The sequence below is a fragment of the Vicugna pacos genome, chromosome 25 (assembly GCF_048564905.1).
Source record: "Vicugna pacos chromosome 25, VicPac4, whole genome shotgun sequence".
In the NCBI taxonomy this organism is placed as follows: Eukaryota; Metazoa; Chordata; class Mammalia; order Artiodactyla; family Camelidae; genus Vicugna; species Vicugna pacos.
In genome coordinates this window covers 35636620-35647764 of record NC_133011.1, presented here as the reverse complement: position 1 = coordinate 35647764, position 11145 = coordinate 35636620, and the positions used below count along the sequence as shown (strand labels likewise).

General features: G+C 41.7%; 1 long non-coding RNA gene across 2 annotated transcripts; it reads right to left on the bottom strand.

Moving 5' to 3' along the window:
- Positions 1-902: 902 nt before the first annotated feature.
- On the bottom strand, positions 903-11143 carry LOC140689172 (uncharacterized). 2 transcript variants are annotated; one of them, XR_012064056.1, is made up of 4 exons: positions 10892-11143; positions 10526-10593; positions 9905-10008; positions 903-1141 (listed from the first exon to the last, which is right to left on the bottom strand). It is a non-coding gene; the product is annotated as an uncharacterized lncRNA (long non-coding RNA). The 2 variants fall into 2 exon arrangements; XR_012064055.1 differs by lacking the exon at positions 903-1141 and adding an exon at positions 6200-6582.
- Between the last annotated feature and the right edge of the window lie 2 nt (positions 11144-11145).

Sequence of the window (11145 nt, the reverse complement as noted above, 5' to 3'; positions counted from 1 at the left end):
CAGTATTTTTCTTTCACAGAACTAAGAATGAAAGTTGTCTATTTCACTTTCGGTCTCATGTTCTGCCAACTGCTTTTAAAAGAAGTAAGAATAAATTCTGATAAAAATGTTACTCACTCATTTGTTTGAGACACATTGATTGAGTGTCAACCTGGATTCAAGCTCTGGGCTTCAGGCTGAGATTACCCCTGCGCCCAGTCCTCCCCACCCCCAATCCATCCAGAACATGCGTGCTCATGGATTTAGTAAAAAGGGATGTGATGATGTTTGGATGAAAACACAGGGACACTGCAATTCAGATTTAATGCTAATGTCTAAAGCATTCAAATGGAATGGGAGTGTGCAGGCGACTTTCTGGGTGTGCTGATGCAGTGAAAACTCAGAGGAAGGGTGAAAGGGCACTCCTTTATTATTCTTGATGAGATCTTAACCCACGCTGCAGTTACTTCATGCTAAGCAGCCTGCTTGAAAGGTCTCACCTTCAAGATCAAAAGACAATTGGAAAGTTAGGCACAGGAATTGCGGGCACCAAGGACGAAGTTGCTGACAAAGACCAAAGTTTAAATAAAACGTGTTCGGTGGAGATGAATCAATACTTTATTTGTTAAGGAGAAGTAAAAGTACAAAAAGGCTTGTACAACAGAGCAAAAAAAAAAAAAGTGAGAAATCAATTCTACTTAATTCAGAATGCTTGAAGAGTCACCGAGGCCATTATGTATGAATAATGCAGAAACAAATTTATTGCAGACACATATTGTTTGGTTTGGATTTACTGCTGGCCCTCATTTGACCTAAATCCTGTAAAGAATGATATTCAACTAATTGAAATAACATTTTTCAAGTAAGACAATGCCTCCGGGCTATTCCTAACGTGAACCTGAAATAGAATTGAGAAGATGAAGTAGCAGATAAAATTTATTTAAATAGTGCGATGTTACAGCACGCTAACTATGATGAGTGAGGAGCTCTCATCTGGCCGCTGTCACAGGTTAGAAACCAGTTGGAGGCAAAGGAGCCCTGTAGCTGAAGAGGGCTGTGTCCCTCCCCGCCGGCGTCAACCATGCTCAAGCAAAGTCCGTTGCTATTTTCTGGGGCTTTTAGTCTAGCCCAGTGGACACTGTCAAAAGCAGGGAGAAGATACCTAGGAAGGACACAGTAAGGCAGTAATGAAAGCAGCCCCATAGCTCCCTAAATAAGAGTAGAAGGGGAAGCACACAGTACTTAGTTCATTAGCACAAACTTAGAAACAAGGAACCTGAGGTTTAAGAGCTGCAGTGACTTACTCGAAGTCATCCAGCCAGCCAGTGTAGAGTTGGAACCCAGATGTCTGACCTGGCCTTACACCGATTTTCATGTTTGTGGTGGTTGTTACTCCTAGCACTATTAGCACCATCACTAATGGCTTTATTACAATATTCTTTGCTGTGTCAAGACCTGTCCTGAGACCCTGATTGATCAAATCCTCCCATATTAAGAGAGTGAAATCCAGATGGCTAAACTGACATATGTCACAGAGCATACAACTGAGTTCAAGTTCAAGTGCTCTCCAAGCATGACCTCCAAATGTGAAGGAACATCCAAATCACCTGTACGTTGTGCTGCAATGTAGGTTCTGATCCAATAGGTCTGGGGGAGGACCTTAAAATCTGCATTTGTAACAAGCTCTTAGGTAATGGCTACTAGTGCACAGACTGCTGTTTAAGTGACAACACCCCCAAATCGTGCTGTTGAGTGGGACTAAATAGTCTTTTTAAAAAATACAGAGAAATTCTTAAAACCGTACAATTATGAAAACAAAAAAAACACACAAAAATGATACAGGGTAGCTGTATTAGAGAAACAGAACCAATGTGATGTCTGTGTGTATATATGTATATACATAGAGAGAGAGAGAGAGAGAGGGGGAGAGAGAGAGAGATTTGCTATAAGGAATTGGCTCCCACAGTTATGGAGACTGGCAAACTTCAAGATCTGCACAGTGTCAGTGAGCTGGAGACCCACAATAGCTAATGGTGTTGTACCAGTCTGAAGACCAGTAGGTTCCTGAAAAGCCAATGTTTCAGTTTAAATCTTAAGGCAAGGAGAAAAAAGAAAAAAGAAACCAAAAAAACAAAAAAAACCCATCCCAGTTCAAAGGCAGTCAAGCTGGAGGAATTCCATTTTTCTGGGATAAGGGTCAGCCTTCTTGTTTTATTTAGCCTTCAACTGATTGTATGAGGCCCACCCACATTAGGGTGGGCAATCTGCTTTACTCAGTCCACTGATTTAAATGCTCATTTAATCCAAACACATCCTTACAGGAACATCTAGAATAATCTGGACACCTAATGGCCCCATCAAGTTGACACAGAAAATTAACTATCACAGTAGTACTATTTTAATACTAATAAGTAGACTGGAGAAATTTTGTATAATTGGCTAGAATATAGTTCTGAAGATCTAGTCTCTTGATTAAAATCCACCTAGTGTTGCCTGTTGTTAAATACATTGACTCAGGTAAAGCTGGGAACCTTTGTTGACCTTACATCTTGCTGGGTTTTCCAAGAGAGTAGCAGAAATTCCAAAACTCTCTTGGTATCCCTTTCTTTGACCTCATTAGGAAAGAATGGGCCAGAAGCACACCCTGGCTGACTTGGTGAACCTCCCTTCACCGCCCCAACTCCCTGGCCTGGTGCACCCGTCTTTCAGCACCAAGCTTCACCCCGCGCTTCATAACTAGACCATGTAGGACTGACAGGAGCTCACTTTCAAAAGTGTCACTGCGCAGAGGACTGAAAAGTAAGTACTGCTTCATTGAATGAAGAGCTTTTATAGCTGTGAAGCCAGTTAAAGGGCAGGTACTGATTTCCTTCTGAAGAGCTAGATTTCTGGGTGGCTTTTCATGAATGACAGCAAGCCGAGGACAGCGGACAGCACTCAGAACAGGTAAGAGACGGCTCTGTTACATTGAATATAATGGGATGGCTGCATTCTGAGATGGCAGGGTTTGAGATAAAAGTGGAAAGTGGTAAGACTTAGTGACAAAGCCGCCTTAGTCCTAACCCTGGATCTGCCGCGTTCTGGGTGTGTCCCCTTGATGAAGTTACTCACCCTCCATGTAGGACTGAACGTGCTATTCTCGACGCCAGAATATCCCTTCGCACTGTCCCCACCCTCCACTAGGCGGCAAATTCTTACTTAACCTTAAAAACATAGATCACTGGTAGCGACCTCTGCGAAGAGCTCCCGCACTCCCTCCGCCCCTTGCCAAGTCTCCCCCTCCCGGGTGTCTCTGCATCTATAGGAGGATTTACTCTAACCCTACGTCATAAAAATCGATTAACCTTTAAACTCCACAGCTCAAGGGAAGAATTATGTGTGAGTATCTATTGACTGTTCTGTTATGGGCCTTATGGTAAATCTCACATGCAAACACATACTTACTTATGTATATATACACATATATAAATATGCAGACATACATAAAACACATACTTAAATGCATATTTATGTGCATAAAATATTTAGATGCATATGTGTGCAAACATGCACATGTGTAAAATCCAAGGCCTTGAACAGAGCAAATGCTTGATTAACATTTGTTACGTCAATGAGTACAGTTTTCTTGAGGATAGAAAATTAGGGAAATGAGAATTACTATGTTTTCCCTCCTCGGTTATAAGATTTAATTCGAGATCTAGGTTGAGAGTCGATGACATGATGAGCTGCAATGGGTAAAGGACTCGGTGTGGTTTTTGCTTATAGAAGACGGGCTAAGAAGCTTGTCACCAGGAGACTCAAAGTGGAGCTGCTGTGTGGGTAGCACTAACCGACCTGTCTAGCAGTAAGAAAATATTTTCACAACTGGTGAATAACTGCATTGTCACAATCACCAGATGAGCTAAGTATGTGGGTCTTCTTTGATCAGAAGGTAGAGCTGTAGTTCCATGTTCTGTGATCAGAACACAAATGGACCCAGAATCAACCTTCAGGCCCACGTGCCAAGTTCAGGTGATGTTCCTGGACGTTACGATGCAAACCACGGTGTACAAGTTTTGTGCTGAAGGCCATCCCCGCCACTCAGGAGGAACTGCCTAAAGTGCAGGAACTGCAAAGTCTGACACGCTCATCCTGATGGGATCCAGCGGCTCTGTGCCTGACTTCTAAAACCTGGCGTCCCTCTGGGAATAAGACAGGCTCGAACCTGGTAACTGCGGAGCCAGTCTGACGATAGTCGCCTGAGGTTATGACCGAGTGGAGGCAGGTGAACTCACGCAGCAGAACAGTTCCAGCACAGGTTCACAGTCTCTTTGCTCAGAAAACAGTAGCCTTTATATGCAACTCTAGGACTGTCCAATGCAAAGTTCAAGACTCATGCGCATCTAATGTACCCAGTTACGAGTTTTCAGGATTCACGTCCTGAATACCACAGTGGCGGTGACCCAGAGGTGGAGAACCGTTCCAGGGCACAGTGGAGGAGACAGGGAGAGCCCGTGCTCTCTTGATTTGACTTAGGGGTGCATGTGGCAAAGGAGGGGCGTTCCACCCAGCTCTCGGGGAGATTTTAACAAGCAGGAGCCCACATGGATGCCACCATATTCTCCCAGTGTGTCATCTCTCAGCATCCTCCTACTGACTTCCTCTCATGCCTCTGGCTCAGCCGCTGCTCCTTAAACAGCACACCCAGAGTTAAGCTCTGGGACCCACCTGTTTCTTTCTTCTCCTATTTAAAGTCTGCCATGGTGCATTTGGCTAATTTATTCAGGGAAATCTTTAACAATACATGTCCTTTGAGGCTCAATTTTCCTTTCTCCTGTACTTCTAATATGTGGCTTTTGTTACTATTGGGTAACAAATCAGCCCAGGGAACTAAAGCATGAGTTCTGAAATCACTCTGATTTTTTAAAACAATATTTGGAGCACTGTCAGTGAAATGAATAGTACGCATGCCTGCTGGTTCCTGCAAAGGACAAACAGCCTCTGGAGAGACTGAACGGCCTCAGTCGTTGAGTGGGATGGTGTTTCGGTCATAATCCAACCTGATTTTTTTACAAACAGTTTTCTCTGCATAAATCTCCAGGTGCTATTTCATTTTGTAAAATGTGATATTAATTGATGATAGAAATAGGTATTAAGTTTAACGATATTCAAAAATGGTTCTGCATTTTTGTGTGCCATTCAACCAGGGAATTCAATCAATGGCGTGGGAATTGTAGAGATTATGATTTTACAATCCTTGGCACATCCATCTGGTTTAGGTCTTAGCATGAAATCATTATTCTCCCTATTCTTAGATCCATTTAAAAAATGCTACCAGGTGTGGGTGAGCACACTTTTTCTCTTTTGTCTCCTAGCAACGAATGTGGGAGAGGACAGGTACCTCAGTCTAGCAGGATGGTTGGTGGTATCTCGCGCTCAACAGTGTGATCTGCAATCCCAGTTCCTCTCCCATCAGCTGTAAACTTGACCTACATCTGCCAACGAAGCCCTCATGTGACCATGGGTCCATGGTATTATAAGAAAGAAGCGGGGAGTACAGTCTGTGCAGACACCTTTAATACCATCTCCAGTTACAGGAGGATGCAGTTGTGTACTTATTCTAAAATCAGATGCAGGACAGAATTAGAGAAGCCAGTTTGATGGACTGAACTAGATCAATGATTACTGAAACTGTCAAACGATACTGTTATTAGAGTTAAGAGTGTCTGGCTTTCAATTTCCAAAAAAAAGCAGAGTATTTGGTAACTTTACCTGGCAAGAAGATAACTAAAGCAAGTAGCTTTCCATGGGGGACTATTATTCAGCATTTGCCAGATATTTTTAAACATCTATCCTTCAGACACTGGTCTATTCAGTGGGTACAGAGACGAGTGAAAAAGAAACACCTCTTTTCTCATGGAGTTATTGTCTAGTGGAGAAGGCAGACTGCACTCAAATAAATGGAAAGTGGATACCATTACAAATAGCGAGTCCTGCAATGTTACTTTTTCTCCTTCACTACCTCATACAGGACACGGGGCCAATGCCTGGATTTGATTTCTTTCCTGCAAACTGGTCCTCTGAACAGTGCAGTGGGTGGAATACAGAAGATGCTAATTATATATATTTTTGAGTAAATGGATGCGTGAATGAGCAGCTATTTCTGGATGGTACCCTGAGAACAGACCTCTTTGCACAGCCTAATAGCTACCTCTTCCCACTTAAGACAGAAGCCAGCATCTTTTGGTTTGTTGGCTTTTACTTGAATGAACCAAATTAGCAAAATAATAACAGATGTTTTGCAAAATAACTAAAATTCTGGGAACTCTAGGAAAAAAACAAGAAAATGCATGCAGGAGGTGGGGGCCAGGCGAGGAACACTGTCTAGAGGGAGGTCACAGGAGCATTCTGGGAGGCAGTCTCCTTGGCGTCCCTCATGTACAGGTTGGCTTGCTTCTTTGTTTTGGCCATTTTTCTTAGGACTTTTATGGTCCTTCATCCTCCCGTGTCTTTCAGCGCTTAGAGAATTCTGGAACTACGGGGTTTCCCTGTAAGCAGAGTTGCTGCCTCTTTGGATTACCCACGCGCTCCTTGGGGAGCTCATACAATTTTAATCTTCATTCACTTTAAAAATAAAAATACAAAAAAAAATTTATAGCACACCTTTAAGGTCTAAGCTTAATAAACTTCGCTGCGGAACCACAGACATAAAAATGGATAAAGGCAAACAGAGATCAGTCAGGGATGAGGATTTATGGGACACACGGAGCAGAAATTCCATTTACTGTAACCCCGTGGTTCTCCCAGCTCTATCCACATTCAGGTAGTTAAAACTGAGGGGAGAGGGTGTAGCTCAGCGGTAGAGTGCATACCTATCATGCACGAGGTCTTGGGTTCAATCCTCAGGACTTCCATTAAAAAATAAATAAATCAATAAATCTAATTACCTTCCTCCCCAACAAAAATTTAAAAAAATAAATGAAAATACATAAATTTTAAAAAAAATTGATAAAAATGACCAATAGTGAATTATTTTAAAAATTATTTTCTCTTATTTGTTGCAAATGGTCAAGCAAACTATTTATTTATTTACTCTTTTTTTTTTAATTGAAGTAGACAAATGTCTTCTGTATAGCACAGGGAACTATGTTCCGTATCTTCTATTTATTTACTCCTGAATTCATGCAATCCCTCAGGAAGGAGAGGAACATTTTTGACCCCAAACTACATACACTATACAGGTTCCCACCAACCTCCCTTGTCAAAAAGCAGAGTGTTTCTAAGGCATGTTTGTAAGCTGAAATGGTGAAAAGGAAGGAAGCGGTGACCTTAGGATGCATCTTGTTAACAGATGCACAAGATAAAATGAGCTAAAGCACAGATGCTCCCAGATACAGCTCCAAGGGGTGGCGGCTGGACGTGGAGATGCTGAGTGTGGGGCTCGGTGGGGCCACCCTTGCTGCTCAGGGTGCTCACCACCTCTATAAAGCCTGCTGCAAACAAACGCTTTTTATCTTTTTTTGTAAAAATGAAAACCCTCTTGAGATTTCTTTCAATTAGTGAAAACAGGTACTCAAGTAGCTCTTCCGTAAAAGTTCAGTGGCTTAAAGTTATCTTGTGAAAAGCGGGAGATATCTGCAGCATAGGTAGTAATTTCATATATTGATAATATATAAGAGCCTTATAGTCGAGGAAAGATAGATAAGATATGGACGAAAATCAGTATCTATGAGGTTTTAAGATTATAGAGTTTCTAAGAGAGAAATCTTTTCAAGTTATGGGATTTGTGATCTTAGCAAGAAACCACCAGCAGAGGGGAAAGGGGGAATAAAAACACAAAGATGAAATGAGAGGATATTTAATAAAAAGGGCAGTACCTCTGTGAATAGAGAGAAGACAGATGTGAAAGACACTCGGGAAGTGCCGTCAATAAGAGAACTTACTGACCACGTTTGTGAAGAGGGGGCAGGAAAGGCTACACTGTCTAAGACTTCTTGTTTGGATGATAGACATTTTCGGGCTCATGGAGAGTTGGAAGTGCCTAAAGGACACCCAATTGTTGATTTATTGTTAACTGGAAAGAACTTGCTAGAAATTAATGGAAGAGTGGAACGTGAAGATACAGATGGAACTTGAGCAATTGGTATTTGGGAGGCAAAAAAATATTTTGGCAGCAAATCAATGTCAATGGGATTGACAGAGAAGGCAGTAGGGGGTAGATACCTTTTTCAAAGACTTTGCCATTGTCAGTGAGAAGCAATATCAGATGGCAATTGAAATGGAAAGCAAAGAATTCAGAATGTTTGTAAATTAAGAGCAAGAACCAGGTAGAAGGGTAAGGGATGGGCAAACATGGGAAGGGTAAAAATAATGAATACTGTGAAACACTAAAGGATCCAAAAGAGCATGGGTTTCAAGGCTTAAAAATTATAAATATCAGTCAAATAATTCATGTAGACTTTCATAGGTTTCCGGCTTTAAACTGTAGATACACTTAGTTGTGCAAGTGAGAGGCCTGCTCACAAATGAAGCCTTGAATCGGTCTCTCCTAATAGAATTTTTAGGGTTACTACTTTTGTCACAATTATTGTGCACTTTGTATATGTCAGGTGGTTTTCACGTGTTAATATGTTAATATTATGTTATACGTTAATGTGCTACTAGTATATATATATATATATATATATATATAGTTAAAAATATGTTAATATGTTTTCATGTTTTGTGTGTTAATGTGTCTAATATTATACATATGTATTATTCCTTTCAGTTGAGAGAGAAGCAAAATGAGATTCGCTGATTTAGGTAACACATCAAAAGGTATTCGGTTTGTATAAGGAAGGGCCACCTTGAGAATCCAGGTCTGCCTGACATCCTGGCTTACACTCTGTTGGCTACTTACACTGACTTTCACAAGATACCCATGAGAGAGACAGACGGGAAGACTGGGTGGTGGGTGAAGACACTGCAGAAAGAGACCTGAGAAACTGAGGGAAGTTGTTACATGCGACGATTTTTTTTCATGAAGCAGGAATCTGAATGATGTCTATTATCTGTAGTCCTCAAGTCAAACTATGACAAGGCATGACTCTTATGTCATTAGAAGCGCATCATCTTTATCATCTCAGCCCTTGGAACAGATTTATTGTATATGAAGAGCACACAGTCCAAGCGACTGTACAAATAGCACTGCTTTGGTAATGATTTCTGCAGGTACTTTCTGCAGCAGGGCATGCGATGTAGACATCCGGGCCTGTCAACGCTAATTTTCAAACAATGTGACACGGGGCTTTGAACTCTCTGCCTTTGTGAAATGTCATTCCCCTCGAAGTCAGTATTAGTTAACGGTAAGTTATTCTCTTTGCACTTGTTTCTGGCAGGGCTGTAGTACCTTCTCTCAGGCTGAAGGCCGTGCATAAAACTGCTTTTTTTTTTCCTGAAAGCAATTGCACATTTAATCACTGGCAATATGGTTCTCTGTGTGAGTAGGGGACAGTTATTATGCCACTCTGCCTGATGGCTTTATTTAACAGTGCATCATATTAGCTGTAAGAGGTAGTCAATAGAGCAGATCAATATTTACGATGTAACTTATAGGATAATATACACAGAAAACAGAAAATCTTTCAGCTGAGGACTGAGTACTAGGGGCCTAAGGAGGACAGATTTCTACCAGGAGGTACCTTTGAGATTTGATCACCCTCTCAGGAAGCAGCACTAAACCTACTTGAAAATATTTCACCTGTACTGCTGTGCAAATCTAGACCAATTTTCATCTAAATACAGTCCTAGAAGATTCTGTATAATGAGAAATTTGTGATCTCAAAAGTTACAGTTTTTCTCCCTAACTCACTCTAGAATTTAGCCTTAAATTTATTTAATTCCAAAGTCGATGCTATTTCCACTTTATCCTACCATGGGCAGTATGAAACTAGCCATTACTTACAATCCTGTTGAATTAAAAAGTTGGCTCATGTATATCTTCTTTCTAGGGGTAGCTTTTGGCAAAAGTTAATTAACAGCCCACCAGCATCTATGGGCGCAGTTCTCCTAAAGGTAATTGCACAGGGGAAGAAAGAAAGGCAGAATTAAAAAGTTGTGCCAGTGAAAGGTCACATTCATTTTTTACATTTACTTTTTGTGGACTGTAGTCACAAGCACAATATTTGGAGACCATGAATAGATTTTCCAGGAAGAAACTGCCACAGGTAAAATGCATCCTAGGATCAGATAAAGGGAAGTGGTTTTGATTGGCTAGTGGGCCTGAAGGTGGAGGGTAATCTATAGACAAATTTAACAAGGCGAGACTAATTTAGAGATAAGGAAATGCCTGTTTATCAACAACAAAAAGTATATTTTAGAGGGCAGGGGAGCTTTGTAGGTACTAAATGAACTACATAGCAAATATGAAGTTGATAACTGTTTGATGACCTTTCGAATATCAGCAGGAACCCATTGGAAGGGATGGGAGGAGGCAGAAAAATGCATTCTTTCTCTGCTACAATCTTTTTCCAACCAAAATATCTGCCCTTGTGCCCTAGATGAAGTCTGTTCACCCCAGTCTTACCCATGGATTTAGGAACGCCTTCTGACATGATGTTATGCTTCTGAAAGGATCAGAAACTAAATAACAACCTGTAATTAATGCAAAAAAATCAACCTTTGTAATTTCTCAATTATAAAGTGAAGCACCTGCCCTGAGTCGGCAAGCTAACCCTGAACCCGTGGGTGACGGAGATGCTGTATGCCCCCACTGCTGTATCTTATCTCAAACATCCACCAGGAGCCGCTCCTTGGACGTGAGCCTGTTCACGGGGGTTGTCGTGGAGGAGGGGTGAAAACAGGGGCTGTGGAGTGCCCGCAGTGTATCCGGAAACAGCAGATGGAAACTATGCACCTCATGGTATGGACATAGATGTGGCAGAATTCATACCGAACGTGGCGTTTTCAAGACCTGTTTTCAGAACTGAATTCCAATTGTGTGAACTTGTGCAGTGTCATTAATTTCTTTCAGCATCAGTTTTCCATCTTTCAATTATCCACCGTAGCTGAGTCGTGCGGTAGGTGTGACCGTTGAGCTTATGATGTGGAAGAGGCCGCTCAGTGCCTGTGTGACAGGAGACACGCACCGCGTGACCTAGCGCTGTCGTCAGCAGGAGCAGGATCATTACCTCGTGTGCTTCGCTC